Source organism: Triturus cristatus, chromosome 7 (genome assembly GCF_964204655.1).
Source record: "Triturus cristatus chromosome 7, aTriCri1.1, whole genome shotgun sequence".
Lineage (NCBI taxonomy): Eukaryota > Metazoa > Chordata > Amphibia > Caudata > Salamandridae > Triturus > Triturus cristatus.
In genome coordinates, this window is record NC_140590.1 from 52,714,382 (window position 1) to 52,740,116 (window position 25,735).

The 25,735-nt window shown below is 44.9% G+C and overlaps 1 protein-coding gene across 2 annotated transcripts in view; it reads left to right on the forward strand.

Moving 5' to 3' along the window:
• The first annotated feature begins 2,000 nt into the window (after positions 1 to 2,000).
• The window catches only part of LOC146808789 (cornifelin-like), a 100,452-nt gene continuing 76,717 nt past the window's right edge, over positions 2,001 to 25,735 (forward strand). For both annotated transcript variants that reach the window (XM_085614238.1, XM_085614237.1), the window contains exon 1: positions 2,001 to 2,154. The gene's annotated coding sequence lies outside the window, so the exon portion shown is untranslated. The remainder of the gene's footprint in view (positions 2,155 to 25,735) is intronic.

Consider the following 25,735-nt stretch of genomic DNA (forward strand, 5'->3'; position numbering starts at 1 on the left):
GAGGGTCTGAGCTTAGGAGCTGTCCTTGGTGAGGGTCTGAGCTTAGGAGGTGTCCTTGGTGAGGGTCTGCGTTTTGGAGCTGTCATTGTTGGGGATCTGACTTCAGAGCTGTCCTTGGCGAGGGTCTGACTTCAGAGCTGTCTTTGGTGAGGGTCTGACTTCAGAGCTGTCCTCGGTGAGGGTCTGAGCTTAGGAGCTGTCCTTGGTGAGGGTCTGAGCTTAGGAGCTGTCCTCGGTGAGGGTCTGCACTTCAGAGCTGTCCTTGGCGAGGGTCTGACTTCAGAGCTGTCTTTGGTGAGGGTCTGACTTCAGAGCTGTCCTCGGTGAGGGTCTGAGTTTAGGAGCTGTCCTTGGTGAGGGTCTGAGCTTAGGAGCTGTCCTCGGTGAGGGTCTGCACTTCAGAGCTGTCCTTGGCGAGGGTCTGACTTCAGAGCTGTCTTTGGTGAGGGTCTGACTTCAGAGCTGGCCTCGGTGAGGGTCTGAGCTTAGGAGCTGTCCTCGGTGAGGGTCTGCACTTCAGAGCTGTCCTTGGCGAGGGTCTGACTTCAGAGCTGTCCTTGGTGAGGGTTTGACTTCAGAGCTGTCCTCGGTGAGGGTCTGAGCTTAGGAGCTGTCCTCGGTGAGGGTCTGAGCTTAGGAGCTGTCCTCGGTGAGGGTCTGCACTTCAGAGCTGTCCTTGGCGAGGGTCTGACTTCAGAGCTGTCCTTGGTGAGGGTTTGACTTCAGAGCTGTCCTCGGTGAGGGTCTGAGCTTAGGAGCTGTCCTCGGTGAGCGTCTGCACTTCAGAGCTGTCCTTTGTGAGGGTCACTCTGTGCAATGACAAATCTGTGTCTCTGGTGGGCTTTAGAAGCGCGCGATGGCGTTTAAGAGATGGCTTATAGCAATATTTCATATGCAAAATTCCAGTACCACAAAGTTGTTTCCGGAAAACGGAGAAGCCTACACATAGAGTAGCCCACTGGGCCTGAAGATGTGTTCCTGCGCCTCTCTCTTCGTCCTTCGTGACATCAGTTTCGTGAAGGCATAGAAAGACGCCTATGCACAAATGGAGGTGATGCAGACACACAGACAACATAGGGCACACACAGATGGAACACTCGAACAGGCACTGGGGGCCCCCTGGGTGTGGTCTAGTAAACCTTCCACAGCCTGCCTATGCCCCGAAGGAGTGAAGCACCAGCCTCACTTCTTACAGTTTGAAACACTGGACTGCAAGTTCCACAATGCTGAGCGGTGGCGCTAGCAATCAATGACAGGCTGCGCGGCTCATCCTTGGCATTGCCCCTTAGAGGGTGCTGCTACAGCGGTTCGTGAATCTGAATCTTGCCTTCATTCTAGAAGGAAATCTGCTACGGTGTATTTAATACAATTGTATATAGCGCGAACTTTACTCAAAGGCGTCAGAGCGCTTACAAAAGAACCAGGGGGCATATTATCAAGCCAGGCGATAAAATTATCGCCGCTTTAGCGGCAGAAAACTGCCGCTAAAACGGCGATAATGGGCTTGATAATATGCTCTATGGAATTCCAATTGAAGCCCATTTTAGATGTCCTTTAATGTGTGTCTTTTAATTAACTAATTCATTATGGGTAACTCAGGATAGTGACAATCAAAGTTCACACAGAGAAAGAAGGCAGACAGTGCCTTCAAGTTCATTAAGATGCGCTATGTGTGTCTATTAATTCATTCATTCTTGGTCACTCAGCACAGGCTCTCTGCATGAGCCACTGACGATCAAAGCCCGCACAGAGACGGCAGAGAGCGCCTTGGCGCATTTGGTTCACAGGACAGCGGAGTCAGATGAATTCATTCATTGAATTAAGAGTTTAGCCAATGACATGGCACCAACGAAAGATGCAGCATGGCGCCAGAGACCGGAGCTTAGGCTGCTGCGTCACCAGTGTCTGCAGGACAGGCGGAGGGTGATGTGCGGGGTGAGGTGCAGGCGGCTGATGCTGGCGGAGTGACCACGCCCCCAACCCCCATTTCCATGGTGACACAGAGCGCTGGGCTTACACAGCTGCTGGTCCTCAGCTGCAGAGAGAAGAACGGCCCACACGCAGCGCCTCGCAGAAGCGCCTAGTGATTCCAGACCATCGTTGCCGCCAGAAAGCGCTCCATTGGCACCAGTCCAGCCGTCGCTTCCAGGCCCGGTGAGCATATGCAGAAAGGCGAAGGTTTATTGTGCTTCACTACCAACCGCGCCTCTGAAGCTGCGCATAGAAACCCTCCAAAGCCTGGCAGCGCGCTATAATATAGTATTCGCATATTTAAAAATCAAACGAATGTGCCATCAGCTCACACATTCCTTTAAATTCAGCGCTGTTATCACTTTACAACCGTGACCCAGCACCCGCTGCCCTCTGGCGAGAGTGACCGTTTATCCCCAATCCTTACTAATGAATAGCACCACGAAAATATTGGCAGAGTCCACCGGAAGGGTCTGCAGTCTGCAGACCCCAAAGGTGGGTGACAACAGCGCCAGTCCTCGAGGGCACCGAAGAGGCCCCAGGCTCATGAGTGTTTACTGCATGGATTCGCGGGTCCTCCGCAGCCATTTATCATGTGGATTCGCGGATCCTCCGAGGTTCCCGGGGAATGGGCATGGTTCCATGGTGCCTGCAGGCTTTCACCAGCCAGTCCCCTGCTCGGTAATGCCGCCTTCTGAGTAACACTCAGAGCTGCCTGGGTCATACGTGGCATCCATGGAATAAAACGTGCAACACCTCGAAGGTCAAAAAGTGCAGCACGGTTTAGCAAGACACACAATCACACAAAAACTGCGATGATGAGGACCAGAAGAAGAAACCAGGCGCGGCCCTCTCATTTCAACAGACACGGGCAATGCTGCCCCACCACGAACTCACTAGTACGCATTTTATCGCCATTAGAATGGATGAAAGGCTGAGTCAAGTCATCCACACTTGAATCGGTGAGCTGCCAGCTAGAGAAGACACTCACCCTTTTAAGCTACCTTTTAGGCATTAACAGCGTTCTAGAAAGTTTCCAGCCCCCACAATGCTTTAAAATGGCCCACGTAGCGGTAGCTGTGAGTGTGTGGAGGAGGGTGAGAGGGCGCACGTCATGTCTTTGTTTAGCGTCACACAAAGAACACATAGTGAATGAGACCCGACCTTACAGCAGGAGAGTGGGAAGGGCGTGGTATGTAGCAAGACGGAATGCAGAACAATTCAAAAACCTCACCCCCAGTCAAGAGATCTGGGTTGAATCCATCATTCTTTTGCTCAACATGCCACCCCAGTTTAGACCCGGCCATATGCAAATCAGTCTTGACCCTGTGCTTCATGGGAACAGTCCAGCCTGAACTGCCAAGCCAGGTTCTCCCTGGACCGGAAACAGCCAGGTCCTCCCTGGACCGGAAACAAGCATCCTAGGACTGGTTTTGGGGTTTCACCTCATCATCAGCCAGGATAGCTTGAATCCAGTGGCACAGCGAGCCCGGGACAAGAAAGCAAAAGACACTCAATTGAGGGACGGAATGCAGAACAAATCAAAACATTCACCCCCAGGCAAGAGATCTGGGTTAAATCCATCATTCTTTTTCTCACCATGCCACCCCAGTTTAGACCTGGCCATATGCAAATCAGTCTTGACCGTGTGCCTCATGGGAACAGTACAACGCGAACTGCCAAGCCAGTTCCTCCCTGGATCGGAAACAAGCATCCTAGGACCGGTTTCGGGGTTTCGCCCCTCATCAGCCAGGATAGCTTGAATCCAGTGGCACAGTTAGCATCACAAGGTTACACATACATTTCTAAAGAGTCATGTGGTATGGCACTGTCATGTACATGCAGCACATTTTCCATTGAAATTGGAACACAGTTCGTACTGACATGTAGGTTTACATATAAAACTGTAGAGTAAGCAAACAATAACGGGTAAAAATCGAGTTTCAGCAAATAGTTATCATGTGCATATCACCAAGAAAAGTGTCTTGAATTGTTTTGATCCTATTAAAATCTTTGGGGCTTGTTTACAAGCCACTTTCGCCGCCGGTACCTGACTTTTTCCTGTATTAAAAGTGACGCACTGACAGCGCAAGGGGCTTGTAAACAAGCCCCTTCGTTTCCATTTCACTTTAGAATTACAAAAATAAAATGTGCTTCATTCGAGCTTTTCTGACTTCTGATATGCAGTGGCGGCTGGCATGTCCATAGGGTGGTGTGGTAACATTTTTTATAATACATCAAATAAGCTTACCTTCCTGCAACGAGGCAACGTCCTCTGTCATCTTCTCTCATTGAGACAGGCTCCCAAGCCAATCCTGGCACTGCTCTCATGCTCATGAAAGAAGTGCTGTGATTGGAGGCAGCACCCTCTCTGGGCACTCCAGAGGGCACTGGATGCCTGCACTTACTCTCATTGGCATCCTATTTCAACCTGCTTTTTATTCCATACAATGTCAGCATATAGAATTACACCTTGTGTTACTCAAACATATGCGAGGGTGAACGCCCTCTCAAAAGATAGTGTGGGTTCAGTGCACAAATTCAGGAGTGAATGGGTCAGCAGAAGTTATTAAGGAAAAGATGACAGGGGCTTGAGCAATTTACAAGAAACCGTATGATGAGATTAATTGTAGAAAGTCTGGCTACATTAGAGTAGGAGATCTTGTTAGAGTAGAAACAAATGGTTCTTTGAAAAGTTGGCAAGTAAGTTTTCTCCACCACTTGTGGTGGACCAGGGCTTCGGTAATTCAGTGTTTCAAAGTGATGACACGGTGTGGCATCTCAATTCTGCTTCATACTGTAATGGAAGAAACTTACCTCCACAGGAACACAGTAATCTTTCAGAGAATGCAGACAAAGGACTTGACTGGTTGAGTGAGCAAGATCAAGAAAAACAAGCTGTTGGACAAAATGTTGTTCCTGGTAGCAAATACCCTAATATTAATAAAAGTGTGCAACAAACCCTTGGTTCCCACAAAGTGAAAATGGGCACGTTCAGTAGATCACCTAGTAGTCGAGAACCTAATGTGCTATAAACACTAACAAAGCGCTCCAACACCTTTCGCTCTGTGATTACGCTGTCTTCGTTCAGAAGGAAGAGCAGGACGGGGGCTAATTCCTGCCCTGTCCATGATTTCATTGTGCAGTGTGGCATTGCGTAATGTCATTGCTATCTTTGGCATAATAAAAAACACTCCAGCTGTAGTAGGGTCCTTGCTTCACCTCCTGGTGCAGGGCGGGCTGTGCTTTATGACAGGCATGGAGGGAGGGATGGTCTCGGCTGCAGCTCTGGCCTCGTACAGTGCCCCTGCTATTACTACTGAGTGAGAGGCACTGAGGTGGTGGTATTGGTATTGGTGGTGGTGGTGATGGTGGTGGTGATGGTGGTGGTGTTGCTGGTATTAGTATTGGTGGTATTGGTGGAGTTGGTGAAATTGGTGATGGTGGTATTGGTGGTGGTGGTGGTACTGGTGCTGCTAGTGGTATTGGTGGTGTTGGTATAGGTGGTGGTATTGGTGGTGGTGGTATTGGTGGTGGTGTTACTGGTTGTGGTATTGGTGGTGTTGGTATGGGTGGTGGTATTGGTGGGGGTGGTGGTATTGGTGTTGGTGGTATTGGTGGTGGTGATATTGGTGGTGGTGCTGGTATTGGTGGTGGTAGTATTAGTGGTGGTATTGGTGGGGGTATTGGTGGTGGTGATATTGGTGGTGGTGGTGGTACTTGTGGTGGTGTGGTATTGTTGGTTTTGGTATTGGTGGTGGTGGTGGTATTAGTAGTGGTATTGTGGGGGTATTGGTGGTGGTGATATTGGTGGTGATGTTGGTGGTGGTGGTATTGGTGGTATGGGTGGTGTTAGTATTAGTGGTGGTGGTGTTATTGGTGGTGGTGGTATTGGTATTGGTGGTGGTGGTATTGGTGGTGGTATTGGTGGTGGTATTGGTGGTGGGGTATTGATGGTGGTATTGTTTATGGTGGTGATAGCATTGGTGGTGGTTGTATTGGTGTTGGTGGTGGTATTGGTGGTGGCATTGGTAGTATCGTTGGTGGTGGTAGTATTGGTGGTGGTATTGGTGGTGGTGGTATTGGTGGTGGTGGTAGTGGTGGTGGTGGTGGTGGTATTGGTGGTGGCACTGGTGCTGGTGGAGGTGGTGGTATTGGTGGTGGAGGTGGTATTGGTGGTGCAGGTGGTATTGGTGGTGCTAATGGTATTGGTGGTGGTATTGGCAGTGGTATTGGCGGTGGTGGTATTGGTAGTGGTTTGGTGGTGGTGGTGTTAGTGGTGGTCGTGGTATTGGTGGTATTGGTGGTGGTGGTATTGGTGGTGGTATTGACTTTGGAGGTGGTATTGGTGGTGGTGGTATTGATGGTGGTATTGGCGGTGGTATTGGTATTGGTGGTGGTATTGGTGGTGGTAGTATTGTTGGTGGTGGTATTGGCAGTGGTGGTGTTGGTATTGGTGGTGGCAATGGTGGTGGTTGTATTAATGATGGTGGTGGTACTGGTGATGGCTTTGGTGGTGGTATTCATGGCATTTGTGGTGGTATTGGTGGTGGTGGTTTTGGTGGTGGTATTGATAGTGGTATTGGTTGTGTTATAGGTGGTGGTATTGGTGGTGGTGGTGGTATTGGTATTGGGGTGGTGGTATTGGTGGTGGTGGTGGTATTGGTTGTGGTGGTATTGGTGATGGTATTGGTGGTGGTGGTATTAGTGGTGGTGCTGGTATTGGTGGTGGTATTGGCATTGGTGGTGGTGGTATTGGCATTGTCGGTGGTATTGGTGGTGCTGGTATTGATGGTGGTATTGGTGGTGATGGTGGTATTGGTGATGGTGGTATTGGTGGTGGTGGTATTGGTGGTGGTGGTATTGGTGATGGTAAAGGTGGTGGTGATATTGGCAGTGGTGGTGATAATGGTATTGGTGGTGGTGGTATTTGTGATGGTATTGGTGGTGGTATTGGTGGTGGTGGTGGTATTGATGGGGCGGTAGTGTTGGTGGTGGTATTGGTGGTGGTGATAATAGTGGTATTGGTGGTGGTATTGGTCAAAGATGCGTGGGAGGTCTGGCTCTGGACATTGTGAGTTAGCTGCAAGCACAGCTGTGGCTCAGAATGTCCTTAGCCCTAGGGGACAGTGGGTAACTAAGTGGTGCTTTACAGTCATACATTGGGGATACCCATGAGTCCCATCCCTCACGGTGGGATAAACAACAGCTGGAAAAACAACAAGTGCTTTACTGCCAAGTGGCAGTAGTGATCTCTTCTACCAACTAATGTGTACAGACCCTGTCACATATATCAAGGTGCACTACTCTTGCCCATGTGGTGCTATACAAATTTAACACATTTTTTCACCCACTGATGCCATTGTTAAACCATTCATCCAGCAAATACCTGTGAACCGATCTTTTCAATGTTATGACTAATACAAAGAAAAAAAGAAGAAAACAACAGTTATCAAATTCATTTTCCATGTGTCTTCTGCTATTATGCAATTCATTATAACTCATTCACAACATTATGAGTTCCACATAAGGTCTTTCTTTACCGTGTTTCCAATGCATTTCGGGAATCCCTTCTTCAGGGGAACTCTGTGATAACAAATAATACATGTTTTTTATCATACTGTGTGAACACAACAAAAAAAAACATCAAAAATTTACTGACTTTTCTGGTTTATGCCCTTCACCGTGTCGTTTAACGCCATAAGTTCATACTATGATTCAAAAGTCCATGTCTTCACAATGAAGAGTAACTTAAAAGAATAACGGAAAGATTCCTTCATTGACATCTGCCCACCACGTGCGTCATGCCTCTCTTTTGGCGTAACTCATGGAAGATAAACATGGCCCTTGTGCATGGCATCTAAAACATGCAACTCCTCTCCCTGTGTAAGAATAAACCAAACACAGTTTTGTGAAACCAACTCACACATACCTGGTCCTGGGTTGACCGCAGCCTTCAGATATGTGACTGTATCTATGACAAAAATCAATTTGTGAATTATTATACATCCTGGGTGAACACTAGAGCTTAAGTTTTTAGAAGAGACCAAAATCTGCCAAACACTTACTACAACAGACGTGCTGGATGACAGATGCCAAAAAAGATATAAGGTCCAGTGTACTCGCTCGATCTATCAAGAAAACAGGGCCCTCGGGTGGGGAAGAGGGGAGGGTTTGGAGGGGAGTGAGGTGGGGGGGGGCACAGGGGGAAGAGAGGGATAAAGGGGAAAATTCCACGGCGATTTCGGGTGGCAGTAATAACAATGAAAAGGAAATATATTGCTGCTATTGCTGCTATTGGGACATTATTTCAAGTAAAGTAATTAACCCAACACATAGGTGTTTAGGTAGAATCAATTATGATTTGAGGATTCTGGTATTAATATTGTATGCCACGAAATACAAAAATTTGTTCATTTAACGTATCTGGGCTCAACCATGTTAATAAAAGGAAGAGAATTGCAGCTGAAATCCGCTTTATTCAACCAGATATTCTTTGTCTACAAGAAACTCATTTGTCATGGGATAAAAGGAAGCTTATAGTAGATTTAGGTTATACTTTAATTGCTGCCCCTCAACAAACTAATAAAACTAGGGGGGTAATGATTTTGTCCAGACCCGGTTATTGTAATGTTGTTCGCAATCTAACAGATAAGTGGGGTAGATGGGCAATATCAGAATTAAAAGTGGGAGGTGGATCCTTTACAATATGTTCAGTTTATGGGTCTAATATAGACGACGCCGAGGTTTTGGGATGGCTAAATATAGAACTTGCTAATTGGAGATCTCCTTTAATTATATGTGGTGATTTGAATATTAATTTAAATACTACGGAGCTGGCTGCCGGCTTAGAAAATTACAGGGGCTGCAAACCGCGAGTTTTTAAAGCCCTATATAATTTGGTTACTGATCACGGCCTGGTTGACATATGGAGTAAAAACCACCCAACACGTCCCAGATATACTTATTATTCTGCTCCACATAAGAAATTTGTTCGGTTGGACTATTTTTTAATCTCCACATCTATTCAGTGTGGGACTAAGATACAGATATTCCCTAGAGTATCATCGGATCATTCCCCAATTTTAATTGAGTGTCCAACCATGAAAGAGGTATATAGTTTAAGAAGCTTTTCATATGATAGGAAGCTCTGTCTTGATGAACAATATAGAACTCATATGAATAAGTGGATAGTAGAATTTTTTAATATTAATCTTGGATCGGCCAATATTGAAACGGTATGGGACACATTTAAGGCCTGTTTTAGAGGGGAGGCGGTGAGCTATGGGTTGTATAATCAAAATAAACTACGATCTCAAATGCAGGAGCTGTATAACCGTTTAAGGGTGGCAGGAAGAAGAGCTGATTAAAGAAATTGAGAAAAAGGATAATTTATTGAATATAACTGAGGGCAAGCCCAAAGTAGCACGGTGTCTGGCGAGTATAACCGGGGTATGGACCCAAGAGATAGCGCAGAAATATTTAGTAAATAAACGGCATATTCATGAATATGGAGAATCCATTGGTCGGTCCCTGGCTTTAAGACTAAAAATGAAGGCGACTTCTCGTTCAATCCCCAAACTACAGGATCAGTTTGGGGTGATTCATGAGGAGCCGGGGGAAATATTAGATATATTCCAGCAGTTCTATACGGAATTGTATACTCATCAGCCAATCTCTGTTGCAGGTCAGGAATGGGAAGAGGGCATGTTTAGCAAATTAAATGAGAGCGAGTCGGAATTTCTCGACAGCCCCTTCTCTATGGAAGAATTAGAGGTGGCAGTTCGAAGTATACCGAATGGTAAGGCGGCAGGCCCTGATTTTATTCCTGGAGAAGTTTAGAAATGTTTTTTTGAATCATTGAAAATGGTTATGCTGGAGATATTCAGATCGGCACAAAGGGGGGTCGCCCCAAATACATGGAATGATGCTTCAATTGTGGTATTCAGTAAAAAAGGGAAGTCGCCGGAGCTACCCGGATCTTACCGCCCAATATCATTGCTGAATTGTGATAGCAAGCTTTATTCTAAAATGATTGCAAACCGGCTATCTAAGGTTATTACATCGCTTGTGGTAATAAATCAACATGGCTTCATTCCGAAAAGAGGCACGGTCACACATATTAATAGGGTTATCACTTTATTTGATATAGCGGAAGTGGAAAAGAGGGATCTAGCGTTGATATTACTTGATGCTGAGAAAGCTTTCGATCGGGTGGAGTGGTCATATTTATGGTAAGTGATGAGAAGGATGGGATTTGGGAAGGCTTTCTGGACTACAATTCAGGTTTTATATAACATACCCAACGCTAGAATAGTCGCTATGGGCTTAAAATCGGAAAAGATTATTATAACGAGAGGGACACGGCAAGGTTGTCTGTGTTCCCCTTTGCTTTTTGCTTTATTTATTAACCCTTTTATTATTAGTCTCCAAAACTCACCCCATATTAAACCATTTTTTGTAAAAGACAATAGATACTCAGTCTTTGCATATGCGGACGATATCGCGATTGTAACGACTGATCCTCGAGAGGCAATTGGCGAGATTGAACAATTAGCTAGAGACTTTGGAGTTAGGTCCGGTTATAAACTAAATTGAGTAAAAACTCAAGTTTTGTGCACACAAAATATCCAATTCAAAGATCCAAGGGTCACAAATGAGGTTACTTATTTAGGTATAAAAATTAAAACTCAAATGCAAGAGATAGTAGATACTAACTGGGAAGAGACAATATCTCAAGTCAAGCAATCATTAGAGAGATGGGGCCGACTACGATTATCTATAATAGGAAGAGGGAACATCATTAAGATGAATGTTCTTGCTAAGATATTATATCTATTTCGGAGTATACCATTGGAATTTCCACTTAAATATATTCTGCAACTTCAGTCCATGTGTGGGGATTTTTTTTGGGCCCCGGGAAAAGTTTGACGCGCCATGAAATGGTTGACGTTATCTGAAGAAAGGGGTGGACGCGGTTTACCGGATTTTTTATTTTACTATTATGTTTGCTTTCTACAAAGAATGAGGTTTATGTTGACAGGTGAGCCCATGGAGGATGAAGCGGATGCACCTTCGATATTCTTTTTGCTATTAGGAGAACAGGCAAAAGGATGTTTATTAAAGGAACTGGAGGGCAATTATTATAAGCATACCCGCTTCAAGGTATTAGATTCCGCCTTTAAAGTATGGAGAAATGTTAGTAAATTAATAAATCTGGGCAGAATCACATATTATACTCCTTTCAGTGCTGATAAAATACTCCCTTCCGTATTTTGGGACAATGTGGCAAAGAGCTGGTCAAGAAATGGTGTATGTAGAATTGGAGACTTATATGATGTAAATGGAATATTTGTTACATATGCAAAACTTGTAGATACACATCAGTTGCCCCATTCCTCGTTTTTTAAATATCTCCAAATTCGAGATTTTTGTTTAAAAAAACATATCAAGTTCTCTCCTAATATACTAGTGGAGGGGATTCGTTTTAAAAAAGGATTGGCTCGCTTTACTTGATCCTGATGGAGTTTAGAGAAGATGACATGAAAAAATACAACCTTTATTGGCAAAATCAGCTAGGAGAGCCTGAACTGGATATTCAGGACACTTTGTGTATGGCTAAGGAGATATGTTTGGCTGCAAACTTAAAAGCTCAAATTTATAAGACGGTTTTTCGGTTATATTATACTCCTAAACGGATGGCAACTTGGGGCAATATATATGATGGGAAATGCTTTCGATGTGGGGAATCGGATGCTGATATGTTGCATATTTTTTTTAATTGTACTAAATTGTCGCATTTTTTGACCAGTATTGAGGCATTTATGTCAACAGTGCTGCATTGCCCGCTTAAGATTTCTCCGGCACTTATGTTACTGGGAGTAGGGCCAAATGTATCTAACTATCCTATATTAAGTGAGCACAAATATTTTTTATTTCTTGCCATGACTGTCGCGCGTCTATGTATTGCAACGGAATGGCTATTCCCGGAGGCTCCGAAATTTGAATTGTGGAGGGCCAAGCTTTACAATATTTATGAATTGGAATGGAGTCTATATGTTTTGAAGGGGGTTAGAAAGAAACGAATTGGATTGTTAACTTGGGGTGCTCTCACAGACTATCTGGGGGCATGATGAGCCCAGCAGCATTTATTATTCTACTTTAATTTCTAAATCCTTGAGGACTGTTGAATGGTATTGTCCCTTAAAGATGTTTTTTTTGTATTTTTATTTTGTATTTAAAAGTGTTTCAAATGTATGAATCCGATTGTTATCTTTAATAACTTGTATCAATGGTATGAATTCAATCTGTATTGTCACCGGAATCTTCGTGGAAATAATAAAAAAATAAATTTAAAAAAAAGTATTTCTGCGCTTGAAGAATATTTGCATGCACTTCCATTTCTACCCATGTCATACGTGCCAACACACCTGCCTCAGCACGGACAATTTTTTAAACCACATACAGCTTTATTTTTGCTGTCTCCTCCCTAATATTGCCTCCAAATCAATGCAAGCAAAATAAATTCCTCGGATTTGTTTTTAAACGTCCCTCTTTCTTGCTTCCAAATGCCTTATATGGTGTTTTACTTCCCTGTGCCCAATGTGAGAGCAGGCCTGTCTGCAAATGTGTGTGTACTGAAAGAAATGTGTACTGGAAGTACCTATGATTCAAGTACAACTGTCAATACTTAATAATACTTAGTGTGTTTAATAGACAGGGCAACTGTACTTTCCTGATAACTTGCATTGGTGTAAAATGCATTTGGAAAAAAAATAACTATTAACGAGTCTAACACAATAAATCAAGCATCTTCTGCTTACTCTGGGAGTGTTGGAATTTGGGGATCCAGTGAAATATGGAGGTCATCTCCCCCGACATGCCATCAATTAGGCAATATGTTTACAGCATTAGGCATGTCACTTACAAATCATCGACATCATGCGTTTAAGTCTGTTGGAAAGTGGATTATTGGTAGGGGCAGATCTAGGTCTGCTCCTGGCAATAAGGCCACTAAAACAGTGTAGGGCTCAGAATAGGTCTTAGAAAATTATTCCTATGCTCAACCCTTGGTAACGTGGCTGCGAGCAGGGAGGCTTAACTTCAAAGACAGGTATGTAAAGCATTTCAAAAACACCAATTCAGTAAATAAATAAATAAAATAAAAATCCAACACCAATTTATAAAAATAGGTAATATTTTTATCTTTTAAATGACACCAAAACAAAAAGAATACACTGTATGGAACCAGAGATATGAATTTTGAAAGATGAGTCACTTCCTAGTGCTTAGAAACCAACAGTGCCCCTTTTTAGTCATTTCATTTTCTCTGACAGGGACACACCTTTAGAAATCGTTCTGGAGAATTTCTCACCACTGTTGTTCAGCCTTCCCGAGCAGGCGGGGTCCAGTTAGAACTCCTTCCTGAAGTTCTGCTTGCGGGTCCCAAAGTATCCAACACCCAATCCAGGGTTCTGGAATCTCCAGGAGGGTCCTTGAAAGTGTGAAACTTCAATTCCGCAATCCACTTGAACAAAACCCTTTCAAATTCACTGATACTCCAGGCTGGGAATTCTTTTTAAAAATCTTTTTATTAAACTTTATTTTTCTGATTTCCTCTTAGTTACACATTGCAGCAATGGTGGTTCATAGTTATACATTGTTACGTCAGTATTAGCATAGTCACATATTATCACAATGATCAGTTACCACGTCATTAATACCGGATAGTCCCAGATATCATCAGCTAGGTGTCCTATTCACATCTGCATATTCATGTCCCAGTAATCTATTCATAGCTGTTAAGTCCCTCCATCTGAAACCCTCCATCAGTATATGTGTGGCATTCCCATCTAAGTGTGGTGACATGTCTTCAGCGAGCAGTCCTAAGGACCTGTAGTTTCCATTCTAATGGCCACTTGTCATTACCCCACACCCTCTGGAACCAGACCGCTTGCAAGTTGTGAGTTTGCGTCCTGTTGTTGAGATTCCACATATGTACGGTGTGGGCCCCATATGTCTTCGGGGTGGGATGAACTCGGCTTGATGCTGGCATAAACCTCGCTATTTATGTTACAGTGTGCCAAGCTGCGTAGCCATCCCTGTAAAGTAGGCGCCTTTCTGCGGCCCCAGAATAATGCTATTTCTCGTGTTGCCAAGAGCAGACAAAGGGATGGGAGCCGCCTTACTTTCTTGGGTATATCCTAACGATGCCACTTCCGGCGTGGGGATAAGGGTGAGATTAATCATGGAACCCAGTACAGAGTGTATTTGTTCTCAATGAGCCCGTAGTCTAGGACAGCTCCATGTTAGGTGTGCGAAATCGGCGTGAGGGGCGTTACATTTCTGATAATTATGTGGCCTGGAGGGGTCTAACCTGTGTGTTTTAGCCGGTGTACAGTAAATGCGGCGCAGAAACTTGAAGTGTAGCAGCTTGTGTCTGCTGTTGATGGAGACTTCCCGAGTAACCACGCAGCACTTGGCCCATTGGTCATCGGTAATGTCTCAACCCAGGTCTTCCTCCCATTCCTTGCGTACCTTGTCATCGCTTACCGGACAACTGCCTGCACAAGCTTTGTTCATTTTCAAGATAAAGTGAGCACTTGTCCCTCCCTCAATGACCAAAGTCAGTGGCGCGAAAGATTCGGGCTCAATAGGGAAGGTGGGTAGAGTGGCTCGCAGAGCTGAATGGATTCACCTCAATATGAAGTTGTCCCAGGTTGGGAATTCTTTGGAGGGATGTCCAGGTGAGCTCTGTTAACCTGTACCTTGCAGGAAGTCCACTCTTTAGTTCTTTTGAAGCAGGTTTGATCCACAGGGCTGTAGCTTCAAATGGTGCAAAAAAGGTGCAATCTCAGAGTCCTGGCCTTTGGAAATTCACATCAGAAATCTTCAGCACAGACCCTTCTGATTCTCTTAAGTTTCAAGCAGCAGATCTGTGAGGCTCTGCCCCTCTCAGATACGTATTCCAAGTTCTCTAGGTCAAGCAGGAGGTCACTGCTGACCAATGGGAGCAGGGCAACTCCCTAAGAATATGCCCACATCCTGTAGAATGTGGCATTATTTTGTCCCACAGTGCACCAAATCCTCCAAATTCACAATGGCTGATTTTCCAGCAGGGAGGTAAGAGCTGGCTAAAAACACACCCCTAGGATGGCTTACTTTCCATTAACACTCCCCCTTGCGTCTGTGCATTCCTGCATAAGCCTAGCTCTGGCTGAGGTGAAAAGTTTAGAGTTGCAAATGACACCAAGGCCTCCTCTTCTCTTTGAAGACCATGGTTTACGACTCCCCCCCCCCCCCGCTCTGGCATTCCTGTGTAGCAGCACATTGCTCTCCCAGCAGAGCTGGTTAATCCCGGGGGCTCTTTATCACCTCTTCAAGGCAACTTGGCTAATCCACTTAACTCTGACCAATCAGGACAGACCACTGGAAGGCTGAATCTGGACTTACAAACAAGAAAGTCTTATAACTTCTTGTTTGTACACTTTAGGAGAAATTCAACCATATTATATTCTTGAATTTATTAATACCCTTCGGGGAAGTCTTTGAGTGGTACTTCTAGCCCTCTTCTATCAAGAGTTATTAGTTAATAACTTCCTACCATGCTAACATATGTAGTAGGGGATTGGCAATAGGAATAATAACTTGGACCATTTTTCCAGCACCAGGACTTACAAAAACATATTTTATAAGTACTTTGCTGATATCTACAGGACCCCCACCCCATGGGACAACCAGGGGAGACTTTAGAGGTTCTGGATCTGTAGAAATATTGCAGATCCTCCCTCCACAGTGCGCCTAGCATCAAAGTCGAATTTGGGCAGCACTTTGTCCCAATGTGGGGAGTGAAATGTGAATTTTCACTTAACCCAGGGCATATAAAACTTATTTAGATGGGTCTACGTTATAAATACCTGATCCCCCACCCCTGGGACACCTAGGGGAGACCCTGGGGGTTCATAATTTGCCAAAACATTGTAGGTTATCCATTTTTAAGTGCCCCAAAGTCAAGTTTGAGCACCATTTACTTTTTAAAAGCAGTCCTGCCACCCAGGGCTACTTTTAAAACTGACCCCAGGCTTCAGCAGTGCACACATGCAATTGTAGAAAAGCTGCTGGCCTCCAAAATTGCCATGCCCTATTGTGGGCTAGGGACTTCTAGGTAGTTTTAATCCCCCTGCCCTAATATTTAATAGGGTCTGATAGGATAGGTCATGCCAACCACAGGGGTACCCCAACCCTTAGTGTACCCTAGTGTATGTAGGTGTTTTCACTGTATTCTAAATGTGTCTCTTTCAGCATAGCACTGGGTCTGGGCCTGGTTAGGCAGAGCCCAGGGTCAGTCAGAGTCAGTTACCACCAGCACCATTGAGCAAAAAGTTGGGGGGTGCCCAGGGCACAGGATGACTTTGCAACAAAGTCTAATTAGTTTTGACTGAAGCCAACAACCCCTCCAAAATTAAATGCATTAAAGTGCTTGGTGCGCGGCTCCCCAGGCTAGGTTTGATGGCTCCACAGGGAGCCACGGCACACAGTCTAGGAACCACTGATCTATAGTATTAAGAACAGGAGCGCAGGCTATACCAATAGTTTGAAGCAGCGATCTCTTCGCCATTCTCAGAGGTGGTGGGAACCTTTTCCTGCTGTCACACAATACCCATTTTTCTTATGCCCTTTTTTAAATCTGTCTGCTATGCTTGTTACTATTGGGGAAGATGAAGAAATGCAGCCTGGTGTCCAAGACTGACACGAGAATGCATTTTGTACTAAAATATAGCGCCAAAGGCTGACTTTGCATTTCAGGTAATTATCTATACTTTCATATAATTTTCCTGAAATTCCACATTATTACATTAATGAAAATGATACAAATTTCACACATCCCAAAATTCACAACCATCTAAATCAGATTGTAACTGTGGGGAAAACCCAGTCATTGAAAGTCTTTTTGTGCCAGAAGAGCCCACATGGCCATACAAATGGAAGAGTGTGTGCCACACAAACTCCAGTAACATAACATAACTTGTATTGTAGACTTGAAGACTGATCTTCCCTGATCCGGAGGTGATCTGTTAGATATCTGTGTGCCAGTGAAGTCTCCTCCATGCCCTAACCCATCCTTGCAGTGTTCTGTGCTTAGTGTGCCCTGGACAGCAGCCTCGCCTCTCTCTGTAGCAGTGTCAGACTTGTCCGTGCCAGCAGGTTCTGTTGAAGTTTCCCGAATGTGTTCCCTGATTAGGGGAAATATTGCTATCAATTATCGGTGGCCATATGCCTCCATTGTTACCTAAGCATATGGAAGAGACAACCGTCTGCAGAAGATCATGGGGTGGAGTCAGCAATAGAAACCTCCAGAAGGAAAAGTGTCAGTGACAGCCTACAGCCTGACAGCGCATTTGCCTTATTTTTACAAAATTTCTCCCGTGAAGAAACTGTGGAGGAGAAATTCAATAGTAAAACTATTTTGACTCTATAGGTTACAAACTCCCCACATTTTAATATACTGCAAGGGATTACAACACTTGAGCCAGCTGCTGCAGGGATCACTGTGCATCCAGTGAATGTCAGAGTATCATACTCGCAATATAACTCAGGTGGCTGGTGCACTTGCTGTAGAGGTATGTGTGTGAGCTGTTAGTTACAGGTTTTAATCATCTAAAGATATCTCGATGTGTAAAGTGTTTATCAATCAATCAGGATTTATAAAGCACGGCTTATCACCCGATAAGGTATCCAGGTGCTTCCAGGCCCAGGAGGCTTATTCAAACAGTCAGGTCTTGAGGGCAATTCGGCATTCCGAAAGTGAGGTGATGGTCCAGAGGTGCGCGGGGAGGCTGATGTTCCAGGTATTTGCTTTGATGTGGGTGAAGGAGCGTCCTCCAATTCTACTTCTGTAGATGTGGGGAGTTTGGGCAAGTGAAAGGGAGGTGGAGCGTAGTCTTCTCAATGGTTGGTGGAAGTTCATGGGCAGGTATTGGTTGTGTATAGCCTTGTGTGCGTGGGTCAGCAGCTTGAACTGGCATTTCTCAGTGGAGTTTTCTGAGGTGGGTGTGATACAGGTTCATCGTTGACGGCAGAGGATGAGTCTGGCTGTTGCAATCTGTATGATTTGAAATCTCTGTAGAGGTGTGCAGTGATTCCGACGTGGGGGCCATTGCCATAGTCCAGTCGGCACGTCTCAGGTGTGGAGATGTAGCCACTTGAAGATCTTACATACCATGCACAGAGTAAGGAAGCAGGCAGAGAAGCTGGCATTGATCTGTGATTTCATGTTGTCAATGTTGCTAATGATTATTCTGAGGTTTCTGCTGTGGTCGGAGGCAGTGGGTGCGGGTCCTAGGTCTGATGGCCTCCAGCAGTCGCTCCATGTGCTGCTGCTGTTGCCAAAGATCACTACTTCTGTCTTGTCGACGTTCAGCTGCAGGCAGTGGCTCTTCATCCAGTTGGCAACATTTGTCACGCATCTGTGAAAGTTGGTTCTGATGGTGGTGGGTTCGTCGGTGAGTGAGAGGATGAGTTGGGTGTCATCTGTGTGGGAAATTATGTTGAGACCGTGGGATCTGACGATGTTGGCCAGCGGGGTCATATATGCATTGAAGAGCATGGGGTTGACGGATGAGCCCTGGGGGACACTGCAAGTAATCTCCTTGGGCTACATGTTGAAAGGAGGGAGGTGGATCCTTTGGGTTCTTCTGGTGAAGAAGGAGGTCATCCATCCGAGCGGATCCCCTTGGATGCCGATGTGGTGGAGTCTTTCAATCAGCGTGTGGTGGGATATGGTGTCGAAGGCTGCCAATAGGTTGAGGAGGATCAAAGCTGCTGTTTCTCCTTGGTTGAGGAGGGTTCGGATGTTCTCAGTGGCTGCAGTCAGGGTGGTTTCCGTGCTCTGAATGCTGTGTAACCCGGATTGGGAGCGTCGAGTAGCTGATTCTACTCCAGGTGTGTCATGAGTTGATTGTTGATGATCTTTTCGAGTACCTTTGCTAGGAATGGGAGCAGGAGATTGGCCGGTTGTTTTTAGTTTGCTGATGTGGGTGGAGGGTTTTTTGAGTAGTGGTCTGACTTTGGGGGGTTTCCAGGCATCAGAAAATGTTGTGTTGGTGATAGAGGCGTTGAGTAGGATAGTGAGTTCCTGGCCGATCCTTTTGTTTCCGACACTGGGCATAGGTTGAGCCAAAGAATAAGGCCTAGAACCTTGAGGCCACAGGTTCCTGTCCAGCAGGATAGAGATACCTGTCCTAGTGAGATAGCTCAATGTGCTAATAAGTTTGCTGTATAGATGTATGTGTAGCCTGCAGGTCACAAATTCCACTCATTGTAAAATAGCTCATGGCATGGCAAACATCCACACATGCCCCACAAACCCCGGCTTTAAATCCTTCTGGGTTTTGTCACATCATTGTATTATTCTAAGGTTGATAGAATAAGCACTATAGTAATTGGCACTTAATATACAGTGAAAAAAATCAATTCGATCTGCATTTGTGCTATATTAATCGCCATTATTTGTGTTATAAAATGTGCTGACCTTCATACCCTACGTACAAAGCCAGAGAAAGTACTTTGAGTATCAATGCAAGTGTTTTCCAAGCAAAAATACAAAATCTGACAGTAGTGTAGCTTTGTTTCCCCGGATGGGCTGCTGAGTATGGCGGCTTGGTGTGGCAGTGTCTAACATTGCTACCTTTGACTTTCAACACTTGCTTCTTACTAGAATCCAACTCACACTCAATGAATCCTTAGAGGTGTGTGTACCCCCGAGGGTAAATGGGAGTGTCAGGTTCTTTCACCTCTCCTGAAAGCTGCTGCTGAGCCTGGCACAGTACACCCTGCACGTGTTTGGTGCAGCTGCACTGTTTGTCACAGAGATGGCAAACTGCACCGGAACCTGGTGGGAGGACCCACTGGACCGGATCCTGGTCTCAGCACAGGAACTGCGTCCAGAAGTGGAAGATGGACTCTGCTCTCTCCCAACACTTGGGGCAGAAGAAAGAGGAATGCATCCACCAGGCCAGCCCGTCTCTGCTCCTGAGGGCTGTACCACCTTCTGAGGCAGGAGCACAACTAGACCTGCACTTTTGGGGGCGGGGATAACCCTCCCAGCCAATACTGGCTCTAGCACTGGTCACACACAGTGCAACAGTATTTCTTGGCACCCCCCCCATTTCCTCCTTATCCATGAATTCCCTCACTACCACTCACCAACAATAGCACTGTAGGAACGTCGGATCTGCTCTAATGGTCACCCCCACTTTTTGCTGGCGTCATGCTGTTTTATGACTAGTCTGACTGGGATCCTGCTAATCAGGACCCCAGTCTCTGTGCTTACTCCCTAAATTGGACATGGTGAGTACTTAGGTACCCCCAGATTAGCTACTGATGTTCCCGTTTTAAGTCCCTAGTATATGGCACTAAGGTACCCAGGGCATAGATGCACCGGGGGTCCCCCATGGGCAGAAGCGTGTAATATGTCACCCATGAGGGACCACTTATGACAGATATAGGTTTACCTATATCTGAAGTCACTGCACTTAAAACCTATAAGTCACCCCTATAGCAGGCCTTTTAATCCTGAAGGCAGGGTGCTCGGATACAAGTGTGAGGGTGCTCCTGCACCAGCAGGGCACCCCTACAACCATTCTCCTGGGTTGTGAGGGCATCATAGTTTGTACCACCTTCTCAGACAGAGGCGAAAGCAGACTCGAACTTCTGGGGGGGATAACACTCCCAGTCAGGGCAATTACACGATGGCCGTCCCTAAACCGGCTGTAACGAATCCTGTTGTGTTTGGTATCAAACATGTTGGAATCATACCCCATGCACTGTAAAGTTCCTCTGGGAGGTCCTCAGTGCTCCCGGTACCAGTCTTCTAGACCCAGACAGCAAGCTATGGCTGCTGCAGACCAGAGACACAATTCTGCCCCCTGCTGCTGACCCAGGTTCAGTCATGGAAAGGCAGGACAATAGGTTTCCTGTCACAAAGAGGTGTAATGACCTCCCAGGTAGGATTTAGTGTATTGGGAAATAATGGGGGCGCTTACCAGCGCCACTGAGATGGCTTGAAGGGCCCATTTGGTGCCCCCCTTGCATACTGCAGTTCAAACCAGCTCAGGGAGCCATTGGCACCCACTCTGGCGTGAAACTGGACAAAGGACATGGGAGTATCTTCCTCACTGTCCAGCCCCTCCTCTGGGAGGTGTAGTAAATAATTTAATTACCGGGACTTAATTTGATACAGAAACTTAATAAAATAGCTCAGTAAATAAGAGGCAGAATCCGTGGTATTAGAGGTTCGGAATGGGCTTTATTCCAATGGTCGATTATAATCGGTTGCTCCAAGTTCCATCACCACGAAGGTTCAGGAAGTGAAGTACATACGTTATTGACAATCAATCACTTTTATACAATAGGCATTACAGTGAAGCAAATACAAGAGGCGTAACAATTGATAGTATGGATAATATATTCGTGCGTAGCAAAAATAGGCGTAACTGGGAGTGATGAAAGAACGTCATTAGATGTGATGTCATAATAGGGTGGTCCTATGAAAGAATTTCGCAATGTCAGCAGAAATACTTGGCAGAAATGCGCGCGCAGCAGCATGACGTATAATTGACGTGCAACTAGGGGGTGAAGGGGACTTGACATTTAGCTCTACATGTGGCGACAGAAGTCTGGAGGGTCAAGTCAACCTAATCCCAAATCATATCTAACATCCTATGTTTAAAGAACTATGTTATCCAAAAGAGAGGTCTCTTCGAGTAGAATCTTATTCTATACTGACTATACTGACTGTTAGTGCGTGTACAAGCGTCTAAGTGTCTACACTAGATGCGAGGGCGGAAATCTTCCATAGCAATAGGGCTATGAATTACTTGCATAAAGACAGAGAAGCCGAGCCTTTGCTCGGTAGCTGGAAGAATGTTTACTTAAACTGCTAGACAGGAATGCATTGGGCAGGGAACGGAGCAGATAATTTCGAAGGTGAAATACAGTTTTTGGCAGAGAATAGGCTGATGTCAGGCTTCGTGAGCCGCGCAGAGAATGAGACAAAGTTCATGGTCACAGATGCAGGCTCAGACTGGAGCTTTCAGAGGCAGAAGGCAAGAAGAGTTTGATGACAGAATCAGGGCCTACTTGCCTGGACTGTAAAATGGCATAAGTGAACCATATAAAGCCGGTGGCCTTTCATACTTAGGAATGGAATATCCGGCCTATTCATGGCGGATCTGACAGAGGACATGTTGACGGTGGACGCACATGTGTTTGCGTCTTCATAACTGGAACTGGAGGGAACATACATGTACTTGTGATTCATACATGAAACCGTTGGGGTCCAAGATAGGGGACATAACTGATAAGAAAAATCCATATTTCCACATTCCCTCCTTGTCCCCTACTTGCCCGTTAAGAGATATCAATCTTCATCAATCCATTGATCTGTTCATATAACATCATTTGTTCTTCTTTCTTCTTCCGTGACGAATGAAATCTTGGTGGTGGAATACACGATGTGGCACACAGACCACAGATCGCTGGTCCACATTGTAGACATAGACAGCAACTGAATAGTATGAGAAGGCCAATACCTAGGAAAGATAGGACCTTCCATCCAAAGGTAGATAATACACTCCAAAACCAACCGGACCAAGTCCAGGTGCCTGGGTTCTGGTGTATCTGGCTTACAATCTTATGAAGGCGAGTTATGGCTTTATATACAGATGGCGAATTTTCTGGTATGAAAATGCAACAGCTTGATCCGATGACCCTACAGGCTCCGCCCCTATCGGCTAGGATGACGTCAAGGACAAGACGATTTTGAAGCACAACAATCCGCATAGCAGACTGCTCTTCTGTTAAATTGCCTAAGGCGGAAATAGTTTCGTTCACTACTGCTTCAAGGGTTCTAGTTAATCTACGTATCAGCTTACTATTAGTAACGGTACCTATATAGGGAAAGAGACCTTTATTGAAATCTGTGTATTTTTCCCATGCTGTTTCAGTGTAATCGACTATTGGGAGATCTCTCCTTACTCTATTATTTACTAAATGAGTGTTTCTGTGATAATCAGGAGGAGCTAGAAAAACAGGTGGCAAAAGGAATCCAATATAGCAAGTACCATCCCAATCTAGAGGCAAACGTACATATGCCGTCTGACCACATATGAAATAGGAATGGCGAGAAGCTCTAAATGTAGACTTGCCTTGATCACTAAATTTTACTACAGTGGTGCATCTACTATGGCCCATATGTATGGAACCATTCTTTCTTACACATAGTTCACCCTTTACTGGAAATATTGACATAGCGGGCAAAATTGGAGTAGCTTCTGATTCGACATTTAGGATCATAAGATTAAGCGTAAAATTACCTAATCCATACACTTCATTTTCTAGATCAGTTCCTGTTCTCTGGGGAAGTCCCTCCTTGTTAGGGTAGCAGACCTTAAGCAAAACTAAGTTCAAATTTCCCCATACCCAGTTATCTTGATAAACTGCAGAATTCGAATCTAGAGAATTAATTAAACTAAACCATGCTCCACAGGAGCCGTTGTGTGTGAACGGGTATGGAAAGAGAGGTAGAATTCCTTTATAATTCTGATAGGGAGGGAGTCGACCACATATCCAACAATTTGTAGCATTGCTAACTTGATGGGAATGATGTAACATACTAATAAACGTGTTATTGCGCAGCGCAAATCTATAAGACAACTCAAGCGGAGGTAATTCACTAAAAGAATGTTCAGCAGTAATATTATAAATATGTCTAGAAATAGGATAATATATGTGCAACAATATACTTGCAGTAATTATTAAAAGACTTAAGAAAAACAAAATTAATAACGTCACTGTGCAATGACTACGCAGTGATTTACAGTACGCCTGTCGTTTCAACATTTTTCGGGTGTTTTCTCTATTCAGGTCCAAGGGATACATGTCAGAGACAATTCAACCGCTTCACCTTGGAGAGGACTTAAACAATCAAATTGCTTGACTGATTGGACCTGAGTTTCAGTTTATAAAGTTCGGATTTACTCTTTTCAACAAAAGGAAGTTTTGAGTCAATGGGTGAAGACACACGAGGTGTGGTATTCACATCTGATTGTAGTCCATGAAATTTCTTGATATGACTTGAATGAATCCAGCCTTTCCTGCCTTCGATCTTCACGGCTGTCCTTGTGGTGAGCAATACAAGCTGAGGCGACTTCCACCTAGGTTCCAGCTGAGTCTTTCGATCAAAGTTCCTCACCAGGACCAGGTCTCCCGGAACTACGTCATGGGGTTTCACCTCAGTGTTGTCAGGAAAAGCTGCAGCTACCTGTGAACGACAAGATTGTAGTGCAGACATCAAGGAAGCCAAGTAATCTGTCAGCATATTACAGTCAATATCAGTTATTTTGCGTGGTATAGGCGTCCCCCACATATTTGGTGGTCTGCCGAAGATCACCTCATACGGGGATAGCCCTGTTCGAGAGTGTGCTACCATTCTCGTGTAAAAGAGTGCAACTGGTAATGCTACTACCCAGTCGACACCTTTCTCTCTGCATATTTTGGACAATCTAATTTTCAGGGTCTGATTATGTCTTTCTACGAGACCTGCTGCCTCGGGGTGTCGGACACAGTGGAATTTCCACTGATAGCCTAACAAAAGTGAAACGTGTTTCATTAATTCGGATGAGAACGGCTGGCCGTTATCTGAATAGACAACACGTGGTAAACCGTACCGTGGGAAGAATTCTCGAACCAACTGTTTGGCAGTAGTCGGGGCAGTGTAATCTGAAACCGGGTATGCCTCCGTCCAACGGGAAAGAGCACAAACAACTACGAGAACATATTTGAATCCTCGACATCGTTCCATCTGGATATAATCCATCTGGAGGGCTTCAAAAGGGTGATCAGGAGGCTGAAATCCACCCTGTTCTACGGGAACGCTTTTTCCTGGGTTGAACTGACAACAGATCATACAGGTACGAACTTTTTGTTTGGCTGCTGCTCGTAAATGTTTATTGAACCAAATGTGTTGAATGCTGTCTAGCATAGCTTTTTCTCCTAGATGCGCTGGACTATGTATAGTGTTTATTATAACTTGGACCATTGAATCAGGAAGGAACCACACAGACTTTTCCTTCATCATCCATCCTTGATCCGTTTGAATCCCTCCTGATTCAGTCCATTTCTTTATTTCGTCTGGTGTAGCATGTGTCTGTATATCAATTACATCAAGAGTAGGATCTTTAACCGTCATACAATGTGTTGGCGTCGGGACTATTGTCTTTGTCATGTCGGGAGTTTGAGTTTGAGCAGTCTGTTTAGCTGTTCTGTCGGCTAGATCATTGCTTTGAGAAATGACATCAGTAACCTTCGTATGAGCTTTACATTTCATGATTGATATTGCAGTGGGTAAATGTATTGCATCTAATAAGGCATGAATGAGGGGTCCGTGCTGAATGTGGGCACCGTGGGAAGTTAAATAACCTCTCTCTCGCCACAGCACGCCGAAGTCATGTACAACTCCGAATGCATAACGTGAATCAGTGTATATGTTGACTTTTTTATTTGTGGCTTGAATACAGGCTTGTGTCAGAGCGATGAGCTCTGCGGCTTGAGCTGACAAGGTATTTATGCAATTTGTTTCAATGATTTCAGTGTCTGTTGTGACTGCGTAAGCAGCCACCAACTCTCCTGTACCTGTTCTCATACATGAACCATCTACATACAACGTCAGGTCTGGGTCTGACAATGGGACATCGGTTAAGTCTTG